Raw genomic sequence first — 16,942 nt, 5'->3', positions numbered from 1 at the left:
CCTTTCTTCGTAGGATTTGTTGCGCAAGGAAGGGATCATTTTTGTTGCTCGACGCTGAACACCTTCTAGTTTAGCAATGTCCTTTGCATGGTGGGGAGACCAAAACTGTACCGCATTTTCCAAGTGGGGTCTGACTAAACTATTGTAGAGCGGAAGTATTACATCTTTATTCTTGAATAAAAAGTTTCTTTTAATGAAGCCCAACATTCTGTTCGCTTTATTTGCTGCATCGATGCATTGATGTGAGAATTTGAGGTTTGACGCGATTTTAATCCCCAGGTCCTTAACGCATTGAACACTTGTGAGTTTAACGCCGCGTATTTCGTAATCGAACTTCTTATTTTTTGTTCCAACTTGAAGGACCTGGCACTTGTGTACGTTAAAGGGCATCTCCCATTTATCCGACCAAGCTGAAATTTTGTGCAAATCCTCTTGAGGCTTTGCCTGTCTTCGCCAGTGAGAACCGAGTTACCAATCTTTGTGTCGTCTGCAAATTTACTAATGCGATTATTGAGTCCAACATCCACGTCGTTGATGTAAATAATGATGAGCACTGGGCCAAGAACCGAGCCCTGAGGGACGCCACTAGTGACCGGCGCCCACTCTGAGTTAAATCCGTCAATCACAACTCTTTGTTGTCTGTTGCTCAACCAATTCGCGATCCATTGGTTTACTTGACCGTCAATGCCTATTTGCTTTAATTTATAAAGTAATTTATGATGTGGGACTTTATCAAACGCTTTCTGGAAATCAAGATAGACTACGTCCACTGATTTGGTTACGTCATAAATTGAGAAGAGATCGTTATAAAAGGTCAGTAGGTTTGACAGGCAGGATCTTTTGTTACGGAAGCCATGTAGTGAATCCCCAATTAATGAGTGGATTTCGAGGTAACTCACAATTTTGTCTAATTATGCCCTCAAGTAGCTTACCTACAATTGAAATTAGACTAATGGGTCAGTTACCTGGTATTTTTTTATCCCCTTTCTTAAAAATCGGTGTCACGTTAGCCTTTTTAGAGAGAGAGAGAGAGAGAGAGAGAGAGAGAGAGAGAGAGAGAGAGAGAGAGAGAGAGAGAGAGAGAGAGAGAGAGAGAGAGATGGGGTAAATCAACCTCTCTCTCTCTCTCTCTCTCACAAGAACAGGATATCATTGATTGGTGCACTGAGAGAGAGAGAGAGAGAGAGAGAGAGAGAGAGAGAGAGAGAGAGAGAGAGAGAGAGAGAGAGAGAGAGAGAGAGAGAGAGAGAGAGAGAGAGAGAATTAGTTCTTGTCAATAACATACATACACACACAGCCTAAAAAAAATGTACATGAACCCATTGAAAACACACACACACACACACACACACACACACACACACACACACACACACACACATACAAACACACACACACACACACACATACAAACACACACACACACACACTTGATTAATGTCTCACTAGCACAAGGAAGGCACCAAGAGACTGGAAGAGGGCTAACATCGTCCCAATACATAAAGGAGGAAGTAAGGAAGACCCGTTGAACTATAGGCCAGTGTCATTAACAAGTGTAGTAGCAAAGATGTGTGAGAAAATTATAAGAAAAACAGATGGGTGGAGTATTTAGAAGAAAACAGTATATTAACAAATAGCCAATTCTGATTCAGAGGAGGACGGTCTTGTGTAACTAATCTGATCAGCTTCTATTTAAGAGTAATTGATATAGTACAGGAAAGAGACGGTTGGGCAGATTGTGTGTATCTGGACTTAAAGGAGGCGTTTGATAAAGTACCACACCAGCAATTTATATGGAAACTTAATCATGTTGGAGGTCTGGGTGGTTCTATATTGGATTGGATTATGGACTTTTTGACGAAGAGAGAAATGAAAACAGTAATCAGGGACAATAAATCAAGCTGGATGGTAGTGACGAGTGGAGTCCCTCAAGGATCGGTGCTGGCTCCGATTATGTTTGTAACTTATATTAATGACATGACAGAAGGGTTGACAAGCTATATGAATATGTTTGCTGATGATGCTAAAATAATGAAGAGGGTGGCTAATGAAGCCAAGATTTCGATAGAATGGTCACGCAAATGGGAAATAACATTCAATACAGAGAAGTGTAGCGTGATGGAGTTTGGTAGGAGCAGTAGACGAATATCAGGGAACTACTCTCTAAGTAATGAAAGAATCATGAAAAAAACTGAAGAAAAAGATCTGGGAGTGATCCTAACAGACAAGTTATCCTTTGGAAAACACATAGACCGGATAACTGGGGAAACATACAATCTTCTTCGAAACATTAAAGTAGCATTTACATATTTAGATGAAGAAATGGTGAAGAAACTGATAACATGGATGATACGTCCAAGACTGGAATATGCAGCATTAGTGTGGTCACCTAGATTGAAGAAAGAAATTAGAAAGTTGGAAAGAATACAAAGAACAGCGACTAAATTACCAGAAACTGAGAGAACATACTGAAGAAGAAAGACTGGAGAAATTAGGACTAACAACACTGGAGAGCAGAAGAGAGAGAGGGGACCTAATAGCATTGTACAGGATACAAGAGGGATTGGAGAAATTGGACAAGGAAGACCTAGTGGAACGTGACAGAAGTGTGACAAGAGGCAATGGTAAGAAATTGAAGAAGAGCGACTGTAGGAGAGACATCAAGATATACAGTTTTCCATACAGAAGCATAACAACATGGAACGGACTGACAAGGAGACTGTGTGTGCAAAAAAAATTTATGAATTTAAAGCCAAACTGGATAATAAGCGTTATGGAGACGGGACAGCACGAGCCTAGTACGGTTCTTTTCCTGTATTTCACAACTAGGCAAATACACACACACACACACACACACACACACACAAGGCTCTTTGTGTCGTCAACTCCCTCCCTCCTGCTACTGACAGTCTCCTGCCTCTGGGCATGGAATAAAAAAAGGGTACAAACATTTATAACCTGGTCTTTGGTATGCATTATTTCTCAGTGAATTTAAGGTATTTTTAACAGTTATAATATGGATGTTTGAAAAGCCTCTCCTAGAACTTGCTGGGACTGTTTTGTGATGGTGGTGATGGTTTTACACAGCCTCGGTGCCAAGAAATGGAGAGTCACACATGAAAATCAGGATAATCTATTCTGTGGCCTTAAAAATAGTTATATAGGAGCTAGAGACGTTTATAAATATGGGCCATGAACTGTCTTGTGATGGTGGTGATAGTTTTACACGACCTCGGTGCCAAGAAATGGAAAACCACCCATCAAAACCCGGTTCATCTACTCTGTGGCGTTTGGAAACGGTCATATGGCCTCGGAGGTGTAGTAAACGCAAACGATACTATCAAATTTACGTTTAAATGCTTATAAATTGTGTTTTCAACTTGAAATTTAACTTTGAGAGTAAGAGAAGCCAACTCCTTCATTCCAGAGAATGGCAAGCGTGTTTTTAAGAGGAGTGGGCCAGGCAGCCTGTGCCTTCAACACAGCAACACCTTGGATCTCTTCACATTTCATTCCTCTTTCCATCATAATAAGAGACAATGGCACTATGTAACATTCCTAAAACCATAATTACTTTCTCTCTGCTTTTTCTGAGTGGTTAAGGTGTTTGCTAGAATTGAAAGTATATGTATATTTTTTCAGGTGAGCTGTGCTGGTCTGGGAATGAAACGGACTATAATAATTATATAGTGAGAATAATCTTTTGTTTGTGTGTTGTACTGTTCTGGTAAGTGTGGAGTGAGTTTTCCTGTATTTCCTGAGCCAGTGCTTAGTGTGGCCTGCCTGTCCCTTAGGGGAGGTGACCTGACCCACACCACGCCACACCACCTCACACACACACACTACAAACAAAAGGAATGTTCACTGAAACAATACCAGACGAGGGGGACAGACGGAGGAGTGTGGAAAGTAACAGGAAGAAGACGGAGCTGTACATGGAAAAAAAAATGGAGCATGTAATGTGACAGGAAGAAGACGGAGGTGAACATGGGAAAAAAAGAAGGCAAAGAATTTATCATAAAAGAAACTATTGTAGGAATAAACTGAACACAAGAAGGAACAAGGAAATTATTGATAAATGAACACTCACCAGTCACTCCTGTGTACCACCCTCCTCCCCCTCCTCTTGTTGTTGTTGTTGTTGTTCTCGTCCTGCAACAAATCAGGTTAGGAATTAATGGACTGTGTAAACATTGATCCTTGGTGCCATAACAATAGTACATTCTGTTCACATCCTAACAGCACCATTAAAACCCTGAGCCTGAGCCCTGCTGTAACATGGCTAAGTCCTTCCCTGCCATGCTACCCTCACTCTTGTAACATATCCCAGCACACTTATCAACAGCTGGGAGGCCTTGGCTATTTCCTCCTGCCTAGGACTTGAATGCCTTAAGGGCATCATAGTGAGGGCTGAATAACAGGAAGAGAAAATGTCTATTATTTCCCCAAAAAAGTGTACAAGTTCTTTTTTATGCAACAAGATGATGCTATTGATAATGTAATACCTATCAAACTGTATTTTAAGTTCCCAAAAACCAGTAGAATGGGGAGGGACAGAGAAAATGACTATAGAGGTGAGGGAAGAGAGAAAGAAAGGGAAAGAAGGGAGGGACAGAGAAAATGACTATAGAGGTGAGGGAAGAGAGAAAGAAAGGGAAAGAAGGGAGGGACAGAGAAAATGACTATAGAGGTGAGGGAAGAGGGAAAGAAGGGAGGGACAGAGAAAATGACTATAGAGGTGAGGGAAGAGGGAAAGAAGGAGGACAGAGAATATGACTATAGAGGTGAGAGAAGAGAGAGAGAAAGGGAAAGGGAAAGAAAGGAGGAGACAGAAAGAGGGGAGAGAAAGGGAGCATGAGGGAAAGGAAGGGAGAGAAAGAAGGAAAGGGAGAAGGGAAGAACGAGAAGGGAGAGAAAGAAACATTAGGGAATAAATAACAGGAACTGGGAAAGACAGGAAGAAAGAGGGAGGAGGAGGAGGGAGATAAGAGAGGGGGAATGAAGGGCGAGAGAGTAGGGGAAGAAAAAGGGAGAGAAAAGGAAACATGGAAATATGGAAGTGCAGGCATCAGAAAGCCTATTGGCTCATTATAAGGTCGCCCGCTTGTGTGATTTAACCTGCTCGACTGCCACTTGGGGCTTGGGGAGCAGATGAAAGCACCTCGATATTGAGGAGCAGATGAAAGCACCTCGATATTGGATAGCAGATAACAGCACCTCGATATTGGGGAGCAGATGAAAGCACCTCGATATTGAGGAGCAGATGAAAGCACCTCGATATTGGGGAGCAGATAACAGCACCTCGATATTGGGGAGCAGATGAAAGCACCTCAATATTGAGGAGCATATGAAAGCACCTCGATATTGGGGAGCAGATAACAGCACCTCAATATTGGGGAGCAGATGAAAGCACCTCGATATTGAGGAGCAGATGAAAGCACCTCGATACTGAGGAGCAGATAACAGCACCTCGATATTGGGGAGCAGATGAAAGCACCTCGATATTGGGGAGCAGATGAAAGCACCTCGATATTGAGGAGCAGATGACAGCACCTCAATATTCAGTTTATTCCCGACGCAGCAAAGTGACGGTCGATTTTATATTTGAAGGAGTTGATGGTATTCGCATTTACTACTTCTGAGGGAAGATTGTTCCAGTGGCGGATGACTCGGTTTGAAAAGAAACTCCTTCCAATGTCTGTGTTACATCGACTCGACTGAATGGGTAAACCGTTATTAAAATTTTCTAGTTCTTAGTTTGGTTTGCAGTTCAAAGAATTTGGAGTAATCGACATTATTGAATTTTTTCAGGTAATTGAAGACTTGAATCATATCCCCTCGTAGGCGTCTTTTCTCCAATGTAAAGAGATTGAGTCGCTTGAGTCGTTCCTCGTACGGTTGAGCCCTTAAGGTTGGAATCATCTTTGTTGCGCGTCGTTGAATCCTTTCCAGTAAAGCAATGTCCTTTCTGTAATTAGGAGACCAGAACTGTACAGCATACTCGAGGTGCGGTCTTACCATGGAATTATACAAGGATAGCATCACGTCTGGCGTTTTACACTCGAAGTTCCTCGCTATGAACCCGAGCATAGTGTTGGCTTTGTTGTAGGCTTTTCCTCCTGCATCGCCTGCAGAGGTTTCCCATTCATGATGTATGTGTGGTTACTATTTCTGGATCCAATATGCATGACTTTGCATTTGTCAACATTAGAAGACATTTGACATTTTTCCGACCATTCTATAATGTGATTGAGGTCTTTCTGAATGATTTCGCAGTCGGTCTTTGTGAGGGCCTCTCCACTCACCTTGGTGTCGTCAGCAAATTTCGATATTGTGGATTTCAGTCCTGATTCTAGGTCATTGATATATATGATAAAGAGGATGGGTCCCAGCACTGACCCTTGAAGCACTCCAATATTGACTGGAAGCCAATCGGAAGGCTGTCCGTTGAGTAGTACTCCTTGTTTTCTGTCGGTGAGCCAATCTCTTATCCACGCGATCAGATTGGCTCCAATGCCCGCCGAGTGCAGTTTCTTAAGGAGTCGCTCGTGCGGTACCTTGTCGAAGGTTTTCTGAAAGTCCAGGTATATAACATCACTGGGGGTGTGGGCATCCCTGTTCTTATATATACCTTGGAAGAAGTCTAATAAATTCGTTAGGCAGGAGCGCTTGTTTCTGAAGCCATGCTGGGTGTCAGAGAAGGGATGGGAAGGATTGGAAAGGGATGGGAAGGATTGGAAAGTGGTGGGAAGAGAAGGGATGGGAAGGAAGAGAAGGGATGGAGGAGGGGATGGGAAGAGAAGGATGGGAAGGAAGAGAAGGGATGGAGAGGGAAAGGAAGGATGGAAGGAAGGGATGGGAGGGAAGGGAAGGAGGGAGGGAAGGAAGGAAAGGAAGGAAGGAAGAGAAGGAAAGTGAAGGAAGGATGGGAAGGTTTTTGAAGGAAGAGAGGGTTAGGGAAGGAAATGAAGGATGGGATGGGAAGGGATGGGAAGGAAGGAAAGGATGGGAAGGAAAGGGATGGAAGGAAGGAAAGGGATGGGAAGGAATCGAAGAGAAAGGATGGGATGGAAGGGAAGGATGGATGGGAAGGAAGGAAGGAAGGGATGGAAGGAAGGGATGGAAAGGAAAGGATGGGATGGAAGGGAAGGAAGGGATGGGAAGGAAAGGATGGAAGGAAAGGAAGGGAAGGAAGGAAGGGAAATGAAGGATGGGAAGGAAGGAAGGAAAGGATGGAAGGGAAGGAATGGGAAGAGAAAGGATGGATGGGAAGGATGGGAAGGAAGGAAGGGATGGAAGGAAGGAAGGGATGGGAATGGATGGAAGGGAAAGGAAGGAAGGAAGGATGGGAAGGATGGGAAGGAAGGATGGGAAGGGAAGGGATGAAGGAAGGAGGAAGGAAGGAAGGAAGGAAGGAAGGATGGAAGGAAGGACAGAGGAAGGAAGGAAGGAAGGAAGGAAGGATGGAAGGGATGGAAGGAAAGGATGGAAGGGAAGGATGGAAGGAAAGGATGGGAAGGAAGGGGAGAAAGGAAGGAAGGGATGGAAGGAAGGAAGGGAAAGGATGGGAAGGAAAGGATGGGAAGGGAAAGGATGGGAAGGAAGGGAGAGAAAGGAAGGAAGGGAGGAAGGAAAGGAAGGGAAGGAAAGGAAGGAAGGGATGGGAAGGAAAGGATGGAAGGGAGGGAAAGGAAGGGAAGGAAGGGATGGAAGGAAATGATGGGAGGGAAAGGGGAGGTAAAAGGAAGGTAAGGGGAGGGAAAGGAAGGAAGGGAAGGAAGGGAAGGAAGGGAAGGATGGGAAGGAAGGGATGGGAAGGAAGGGAAGGCGAAGGAAAGGAAGGGGAGGGAAAGGAAGGAAAGGGAAGGATGGGAAATGATGGGGAAGGAGGTAAAAAGGAAGGTAAGGGAGGGAAAGGAAGGGAAGGGAGGGAAAGGAAGGGAAAGGAGGGAAGGGAAGGGAAGGGAAGGGAAGGAAGGAAGGGAATTATGCATTATTTCAAAAGCCAATTGTTACACATCTTCACTATTCTCTCTCTCGCCAGGCGTGACCTACCCGTCAGTCTCCTGCCTGAAGGGTGAGGCTGTGTGTGTCCCAGGATGAGCAGGCTGTCTTGCAGGGTGTGGTCGCTGGGCTCTCCGGGGCAGCTGGACGGCTCCTACGGAAAGGGAAGCTTGGGAGTAACTTTGCCCCCGAAAAAATAAAGAATCTGGGTGTTCATAACCCCTTGACTGCTGATTTCCTACAAGAATACATCACCAAGCTGCAGGAGTGGAACAAAAAGTGCCTGCTACAATTCACGGAAGAAAAATGTAAAGTCCTGCACCTTGGAAGGGGATATCCAGCACACCAATACCACATGGGAAACACTCCACTATCCACCACAGAGGCAGAGAAAGACCTGGGAGTGTATGTTACCAGGCTACCAGTGAAGGGATATCCAGCACACCAATACCACATGGGAAACACTCCACTATCCACCACAGAGGCAGAGAAAGACCTGGTAGTACAGGATACCAGGATACCAGGCTACCAGTGAAGGAAAAATCCGTGCCAATCGCAGCGGACAGGTTAGGTACCTAATCTAACGTGTCATAACCTAAACTGAACTAATGCAGGTAATTCTTTACAAGAGGTCCGCCTCCCCCTCCCTAAAATGGGGAAAATTCCCTACTCCCGAAAGTTTAGGGAAGCTTCCCGTCCTGTTATCGCCGTTTGGCGATGTGAGGAAATAGAGGAAAATGAGAGAGGGTGAGAAGTAGAGAGAGATGAGGAGAGAGGTGGAAGAGTGGAGAGGAAGGAATAAGGGAGAGGTTTACTACTGCAAAGGCCATTTGTCGTCGGGAATGTTATGACAGTACGGCGAGAGAGGTCACCAAATCCATCAGGCCGGCCTACAGTCATCTGAAGGCGTCCTTGTTCAGAGCCATGAGTGTGTCCCACACAGGAGGGAGGCGAGTACGAAGGCAAAGGGCAGACGGTTAAGGAAGTTGGTGCAGGGAAGACGTTGAGGCGGATGAACGACCGAGAGCCCGAGGTGTTTATAGACCCTGACGGTGTAAGGTCCGTTGAAGTTGTGTTCTTACGTGTTATAGTGCTCCACATGTTGTACTTGTATGTACGTCAAGTAGTCGGACACCTGACGGTGTATTATAATGTGTTATACTGATCCGTGTATTGTCTTTTGTACTCGACTGGACAGCAATCAGTTATCACTGATGTATAAACGCAGTGATGAGAATAGATGATTCTCGGAGTGTGATGGTTACATGTACTTCATACTGACAGGTTTGATCCATAAAACTAGAGACCACATCAGACAGGCGGGACTTTCCTTAACAATCAACTGACTGCGGTTACACGTCCCGCGCTGCATATTTCTGACAGCTTACACCGTGTGTCCAATATATTTAAACTACTCCAACCTAACTTTACATAGCCTTCTAATGGGGTGGGGGGGCTTCACCCCTCTCGACCCCACCCCCCCCCCCTGCTATGAAGACTGAGTGAAATTGCGTGGTTTCTGTACGTGGCAAAAAATCCCTTGAATATATTTAACCCTTAAACACATAACTTATTAAATTATACACCAACACATGCGGGGGTCCTTGGACCCTAACTTTTAAAAAATGAAAAAAATACTTCTAATTGTATTTTATTCAAACTAAAAGCAGCATGGGCAATGGCAAACTTAATCCTGTTTCTGGAGAAACAAATATATGTAATGATTGATAAGTAAGTATTAGATTGGATAGCCCCAAAAATCTCCAAAACTCATGAAAAATAATACACCTGTTCACAATACATTTTGTATCAGGCCCTCCCATGCAAGTACTCCCATGTAGCGTGTCCCAAGTACAGCCTGGGAGTGTGGGATGCAGCTGATGTACCCCTAGCATTCTGGCACCCCTGCTAGTTCTGAGGCAAGCTATCAAAAAAGTTGATATTTTATTAGTGCAAAAAAAAAGTCTTTGGATTATTTTTGTACAAATGTACATTAGTACAGTTGAAATTCATAGAAAATTATTACTTACATTTGAGGAATTTGCAGAGAGCCTCCTTATACAAGTAAAGCACACACTGCGGCTTTTCCTAACATCATTCTGCGGACACTTCCTGCACCGTACTATGCAGGAGCTGATATTGAACAACACCGCCTGCTCCATTGCTCCATTAGGACGCTGAACATCAATGGGGATGTTGCAGACGGTGGATATGAAGGATTGCAAGGGGAACTGAGGTGAACCAGTTCTCCACAGCTACGTTCCTGTTGGTGTTATGATATGGTCTACGGAGTCAGCTCCTTCGTCAGGCAGTGTCCCAGGCCCAGGTTTCCTTGAGCTGGTGGATCTCCCTTCCCCAAGTACGGTTTTGGCCCCAATAGGTACTCCCTTGTGTTGTCAGCTATAAGGACAAGTTTCAGTCCATACTTGGTAGGCTTATTGGGAATGTACATTTTGAACGGTCAGCGCCCGTTATATATATAAGTATAAATATAAATAAATAAATAAATATATATATATATATATATATATATATATATATATATATATATATATATATATATATATATATATATATATATATATATATATATATATTTTTTTTTTTGGGGGGGGGGGTGACTCACGTAATACAACGTTGTATTACGTATACACATACGTGGGGTCGAAACGGGCACCAATCGCTTCTACACTGGACACGGAAAGAGCGAGAGCTGCATGCACACAACATCGATAACATCAAAGAGAACAGAAAAGCTATCAGACATCACAGCTGTCTGGCGTCAATGAGGCGGCTGTGTTACCATTGAGAAAATATAGTGGGGTCCGATCCGACCCCCGGATGTGTTTGAGGGTTAAACACTGCAAGAAAGTGAACACTGTGCAGTGGCTACTTGAAAACTGAGCAAACACAAAATCTTTCTCACTTTTGAATATAAAAATTTCACTCCTGGCAGGGGTGTTGGGCTCCAAAACATACTTTTCCAAGAAAAGGCATCATCCATGTTGCAGCTTGCCCCAAAAAAAAAAAAAAAAAAAAAAAAAAAAGCTTTTAAGAATAGTGCCATCACTCTCTTAATTAGTCTTTATCCCAATTCCTGATTCAAGCCGTGAAAGGAAACATATAAATCCTTAAATATATATTGAACAAATAAGTAAAAATATACAACTTTACGAAACAAATAAGTAGAGTTTTTACAGTAAACTGGTTTATGAAGAATTCAGCCAAGAAAAACTAGACAGCAGCTGACAAGAGCATGGAAGGAGGAAGACCAAGCTTCTGTTTACCACCTCACCTGGACCTTCCAAGCATTGAGAAAGTTGAGCAGCATGACTGTGCCCATCGCACTGTCTCCCTCCTCCACAAACTTGATGAGCAGCACAGTGGTCGGCAGGTCACTGGGGGAACACAACACTGCTACTACAATGGGTCGCCTTGTGCATGCCCAGTCTCTGCCATGATGAGGTCAGTGCTGAGTCAGAGGGCAGGAGAATAGCAGAGTAGATTATTCAGTAATAATATATCCAAAAATAATGATTTTTTTTCCAAAAAATTACTATTGTGTATGTACACAGCACCTCAAGTAAGCTTACACACACACGTTAGACCTTCACTACACTCTTGTGCATCTAATAGTGACCCCAGGCCATCACTGCAGGAGCATATAATTTTGGTGACTTTTGTTGTTAAGGATATTCTAAAACCAATCAGAGAAAACTAATTCAAAATATCTGTACAGGAAAAGGAAAACCTGTCATATGGAAAGGCTCATATCTGAAGGAAGCAATGGCTAGGTCAGGTATTCTTCCACTTGTTGGCCTTCACCAGTCAAGGTGTGAAGCATGTCTTACACACCACACTTTTCATCCCCTGCATCACCAGCTAACATGAGCCGTACTACTACGTACTAAATTTCCATGAAGAGTTTGACAAAGCCGGCACCCGAGAGGAAGGGCTGAGAGATGCTTCTTCATCTTGCTGTCCTTCATCTTCCACCTTTGATTAGATAGTTAGTGTAGCTTGTCACAAACAGCCTCGTAAGAACCATCAGGTCTGCTGTTGTTTGTTCTTTCTTTGTGTTCTCCAGCTCCAAGGCCCCAAGTGAGCTGTGAGTGGAGGAAACAGACATCATGCTTCTTACTACTTCACCAGACACTCAAACTTTGCATATTGAATTGCTCCAGATGCCCTGCCCCCTCCCTCACCAAGGCCTACCCTCCTTTCATCTAAGCAATCAGCTCCCTTAGCTATGGACAGGGGCTTCAGCCTAGTGTATGGTGACTATAGCTGCTGTACGTCTTCCTTCATCAGCTTTAAACTTGCAGAATATTCTTAAAGTAATGCAGAGATGCTTTGAAGGGAGGCAGACGCATCACGCCTCTTGTTAGCCCACCAAGCTGTCCCGTCAGGCACTAAACATCCCATTTTGCTGTCCTGGTACTTATTGACACTCAGAAAGACATGGAAATGGCACTAAGGAAACAGGTACGAAAGACTAGTTTGGCTGTGACCCGACCAACTCACACGCAACTTTCCATTCAAAATCAGCCGTGCTGTTCATGGTACTACTGATCAGCACCTTCATCAGTAAACCCTGGACCAGCCTTCTTACTATTGTTTCTCTTATAGCTTACACCCTCTCAGGATGGAAGCATCAACATGTCTGGAACCTTAATGTGTAACGATTCTTTGGCAACTCCTCCTGTCTGTTCGGGAGCATGTTGTGACAATTCAACTTTATCTTTATCTTCCTTTTTGATGATTTGGCACTTGGTTGTTCTCTTTCCTTACAAATAGGAAGAAAATTAATTATGCTTCTACACTGGACACTCACACTAGCACGTCCTCCTCTGTTGTGTGGGAGGTGAGGTAGCGCAGCTGTGGCCAGGGATTTGGTTGTTGTCCCATCGCTCATAGGCATTGCAGGACCACCACCTCCTGGACCAGCTCAGTCAGGAGGTTATGTCGCTCACTTTGGAGAGAAGAGTAAAAAGCAGTTTCATTTGAAAGGGTTAAACAAATCCATGATGAGTGAAGCTTTCCAGTGAACAAAATGGCTTGAGAAAGGTAATGTTCATAGAGTAGAGAAGTTCTTGTACTAGTAAAAATGGTTGCAACATTACAACAATGGATACAGATACAAAAATAATATAAATGGATGCATTCATTCATCAATACACAGACAGATGGATACATGAAGAACATAATTAAATATAGAACCATAGATAGATATTGATAGACAGAGATGGACTGAAAAGTATCCGGGTTGGCATAACACCCCCCTCCCCCTTCCCCCCCATAAAAAAAAGGAAATCAGTTAAAATTTCCCTAAAAGAACATGTTTTCTTTTAATTTATGTATATGTTGGTGGCCTCCCGAGTCTATGTTCTGGTTGATGTGTTGATATAAACAAGCTTGGGAATGATCCTTCCTTTTAAGCCCAACCCACCACCTTATGTTGGGTTTTACTGACTTTTTGTATTTTTGTTTTTATCATTTTTATTCTTCATATTCAAAAATAGATCAGTCAAAATTGGTAATAATAGTCATGTTTAGAGAAGCAAAAGGTCATTTTCTGTAGAGTATAAATTAACACAGACCAACCTGCACCTTGGATCGTGTGTGTGCTCTTCACTTTATAATAATCTTTTCACTCTAAATCACACTTGAACCTCAATTTCCTAGATATTGGATTTCCCAGTAGACAAAATCTTGGGTACTGCAAGACATGTGCCCGGCTATGTTCAGCCTTTCCTGACCCAGTCCGGGCATCAAAACAAGTCCATCAGATTCCGTCCCCTGGTCAGTTTCTGCCGCCTGGACATATCAGTTTATTGTTGTCTCATGCAGCCATGCTTTGACCTTACATTTGCACGTGAGAAACATTATGTTCATAGGGAATCAAGTTCACACATTGTGCAACTTTATATTACGTGCAGAAATTTTATGAGGGAGCTGTTGTTCTGGAATGGCATTTTGGCTGCACTCAGCTGATTGACTATCTAGGCTGGCTCTCTCCTCACCTGTGTGGGCTAACAGGTGAACCCAACACAGCTGAGACTTGTAGTGTGGAGATAATTGGGTAGACTCACTCCACCCTTGCTCGCCTCATGTGCTAGCAGACCAGCAGCTGCTGGATCTATGCTTGTATAGCAGACTGTAGGTCTATAAACTATAGGTAGAGTATCATGAGTAGTGCTTACAGCTTGAGTGCCACAGGCAATGGAGGGGAATGATTGGGAGGGGTGACCCAACCAACCCCCATCCTCCCTCCTGCCAGCACATGAGGGCAGTGGTGGGCTGTAGGGGTGCAGGAGCAATGAGTAAACAAGTAACTTCATGGCAGGATATTTAAAATGTCACCTCATTGCTTAATGACATATTACTAATATTATTGGCCTGGTTGTCGTAGGTGTGAGGTAGGTTGCATACCTCCAAACTTGAGGACTGCCTGTAATGGCCGCAGAGAACACAGCAAACACTGCATTGCTGCTGCTGACACTGTTCACAGGTATCAACTGCTGCTTGTGATTATCATTCAGTTTCTTCATTATTAAATTCTTATAGAAAACATTCATTGGAAATACTTCACAGTAGTACAGTGTACTTAAGCACCTGGAGCTGAACAAAAATTGCAGACACTTGGTGTCACTGTCCATGGTTGACATGTATTGGAAGTTTTCAAATAACTTGTTTTAGTTAATTTTTCTTAAATGTGGTGCTCAGGTGTGTGGCACTGCCAGACCCAGGGTGCCAGACAAGTATATTCCTGCCCAGACTTTTGGCCTTCCCACCATTACTCCAGGAAATGGAGAGTCCAGTCCAACACTTTGTAATGGATTCTTTCAACTCATTTACATTTTAACATAATGAAAATGAAAAAAACAAAAAACAATAAAACTCAATAACCCCCCAAGAGAGTGTTTTTTTTAATTCCAGGTTTTTTTTCCTGCAAAGACAGATATAGATAGATATATTGATGATAACTGAATGTATTTATTAGAAATATGACAGACTAGCAAAAGATAGATATATTGATAACTGAATGTATTTATTAGAGATATGACAGACTGGCAGACAGATATATTGATAACTGAATGTATTTATTAGAGATATGACAGACTGGCAGACAGATATATTGATAACTGAATGGATTTAGAGATATGACAGACTGGCAAAAGACAGATATATTGATAAATGAATGTATTTAGAGATATGAGAGACTGGCAAAAGACAGATATATTGATAACTGAATGTATTTAGAGATATGACAGACTGGCAAAAGACAGATATATTGATAACTGAATGTATTTAGAGATATGACAGACAGATATATTGATAACTGAATGTATTTAAAGATATGACAGACAGATATATTGATAACTGAATGTATTTAGAGATATGACAGACTGGCAAAGGCTTACACAGCTAGAGTCACACATGTAAATGCCACGCCACTCACTTCTATGAGGGGGTCTGCATGACAGCAAGGGACTGGGCAGGCAAGACATGGCACTGGTCTTTGCTGCTGTGGTCAGAGGGGCTGGGTGGTGCCCACCTGTTGGGCACAAAACACAGTTACTGGCACCATACTTCCATTATCTTTAATCTAACATAACACTCTCTCTTCTACTGTTGTTGGTGTCATATCTCCATCATATCATATTTGCCACTCTTGTTTTGTACTGCTGGGGACAGAATGACATGCAAATATAGGTACATTAGCAAGGCCAAAGGCATGGGAACAGATCCTTGGAGACAAAAATAACATCTCATGATCTAGGGCAAGGGAAAGATCACCCATTGAAACATTCATACTCATTCTTCATTCAAGTCTGAGGATTTACAAGCTTTCCCTCAATTGAAAACTTATATCAGAGTATTTGCGTTTCATAAAGGGGAGGCGGTGGCTGAGTCGTCAAAGTAACGGCCTCGTGTTCAGGAGGACGCGAGTTCAATCCCCGCCCGGTGCCACCAAGCTGGGATTTTTCAGCCGCCGCCGAGTGGCTTAAAACTACCCACATGCTGTCCAGAAGACCACCTATCAACCCGGACTCTAGATTCTAGGATCAAAGATGAGCTCTGGGAGGGCAGCATGAGCCAATGCAAGATGGCGCCACTATAAACACTCGCCTGCGCCAGAACGGGCTGGGCCGACCATCAGGACCTACCGGAAAGAAACCTTGGACCGACCATCAGGATCCACCGGGAAGAAGCCTACCGGCGCAATAGGCTGCAATGTAAAAAAAAAAAAAAAAAAAAAAAAAAAAAAAAATTTGATACAACCTTTACCGTTAAATTACACTGTCCTTCAATCTTTTCTCAACTATCTTGCTAACAATCATCTCCAGTGACTTGATTATACATCTTGCATTTCATGACAATCAAATTAATCACAATTTTTACACCACAAAGTCACCAGTGAAGGATCAACCCTCATGGAACTCAGTCACCTGAGACAAGACTTGAAGCAGCTTCTCAAGTTCCTGATTTGTGGAGTATGAGACACAAGCAAACAAGGGACAAGCCTCATTCTTCAGTGCAATGTCACTGAGCTGAGCAAGACTTGCCTTACATCCAAGGACCAACTAAAATATTAGACTAATAATGGGTTTAAAGCATGATATTAACAAGTCATGTGTGAAGACAGGGCAAAGGTGTGAGTTCACCACAGAAGGTACATGGAATGTCTCAAGCTAAGTGTATGCTTGCATGCATGTGTGTGTGTGTGTGTGTGTGTGTGTGTGCTTCAGATACTGCCTCACCTTCTCACAGGTAATTACCAGGTCCACCGTCAGCTGCCCGGCACTCACTGATGGCTGCAAAATGCAAGAAGAGGAGCAAGTTCAGTGAATTCAATGAAGAACACAACAAATGATTGGTAAATTGGTTGCTTCAAGTTGATGGATAAAAAACTTGATCGTTGCTAATTTACTGA

The 16,942-nt window shown here is 43.1% G+C and overlaps 1 long non-coding RNA gene across 2 annotated transcripts; it reads right to left on the bottom strand.

Annotated features, from left to right (window-relative positions):
* Positions 1 to 1,205: 1,205 nt before the first annotated feature.
* LOC126992506 (uncharacterized) lies at positions 1,206 to 16,942 on the bottom strand. Of its 2 annotated transcripts, XR_007746592.1 has the most exons (7): positions 16,770 to 16,942; positions 15,467 to 15,562; positions 12,839 to 12,976; positions 11,913 to 12,110; positions 11,300 to 11,476; positions 8,056 to 8,158; positions 1,206 to 4,152 (listed from the first exon to the last, which is right to left on the bottom strand). It is a non-coding gene; the product is annotated as an uncharacterized LOC126992506 (long non-coding RNA). The 2 variants fall into 2 exon arrangements; XR_007746593.1 differs by lacking the exons at positions 11,913 to 12,110; positions 12,839 to 12,976.

This window comes from Eriocheir sinensis, unplaced genomic scaffold, assembly GCF_024679095.1.
Source record: "Eriocheir sinensis breed Jianghai 21 unplaced genomic scaffold, ASM2467909v1 Scaffold484, whole genome shotgun sequence".
Taxonomy (NCBI): domain Eukaryota; kingdom Metazoa; phylum Arthropoda; class Malacostraca; order Decapoda; family Varunidae; genus Eriocheir; species Eriocheir sinensis.
This window is presented reverse-complemented; position numbering and strand designations above follow the sequence as displayed.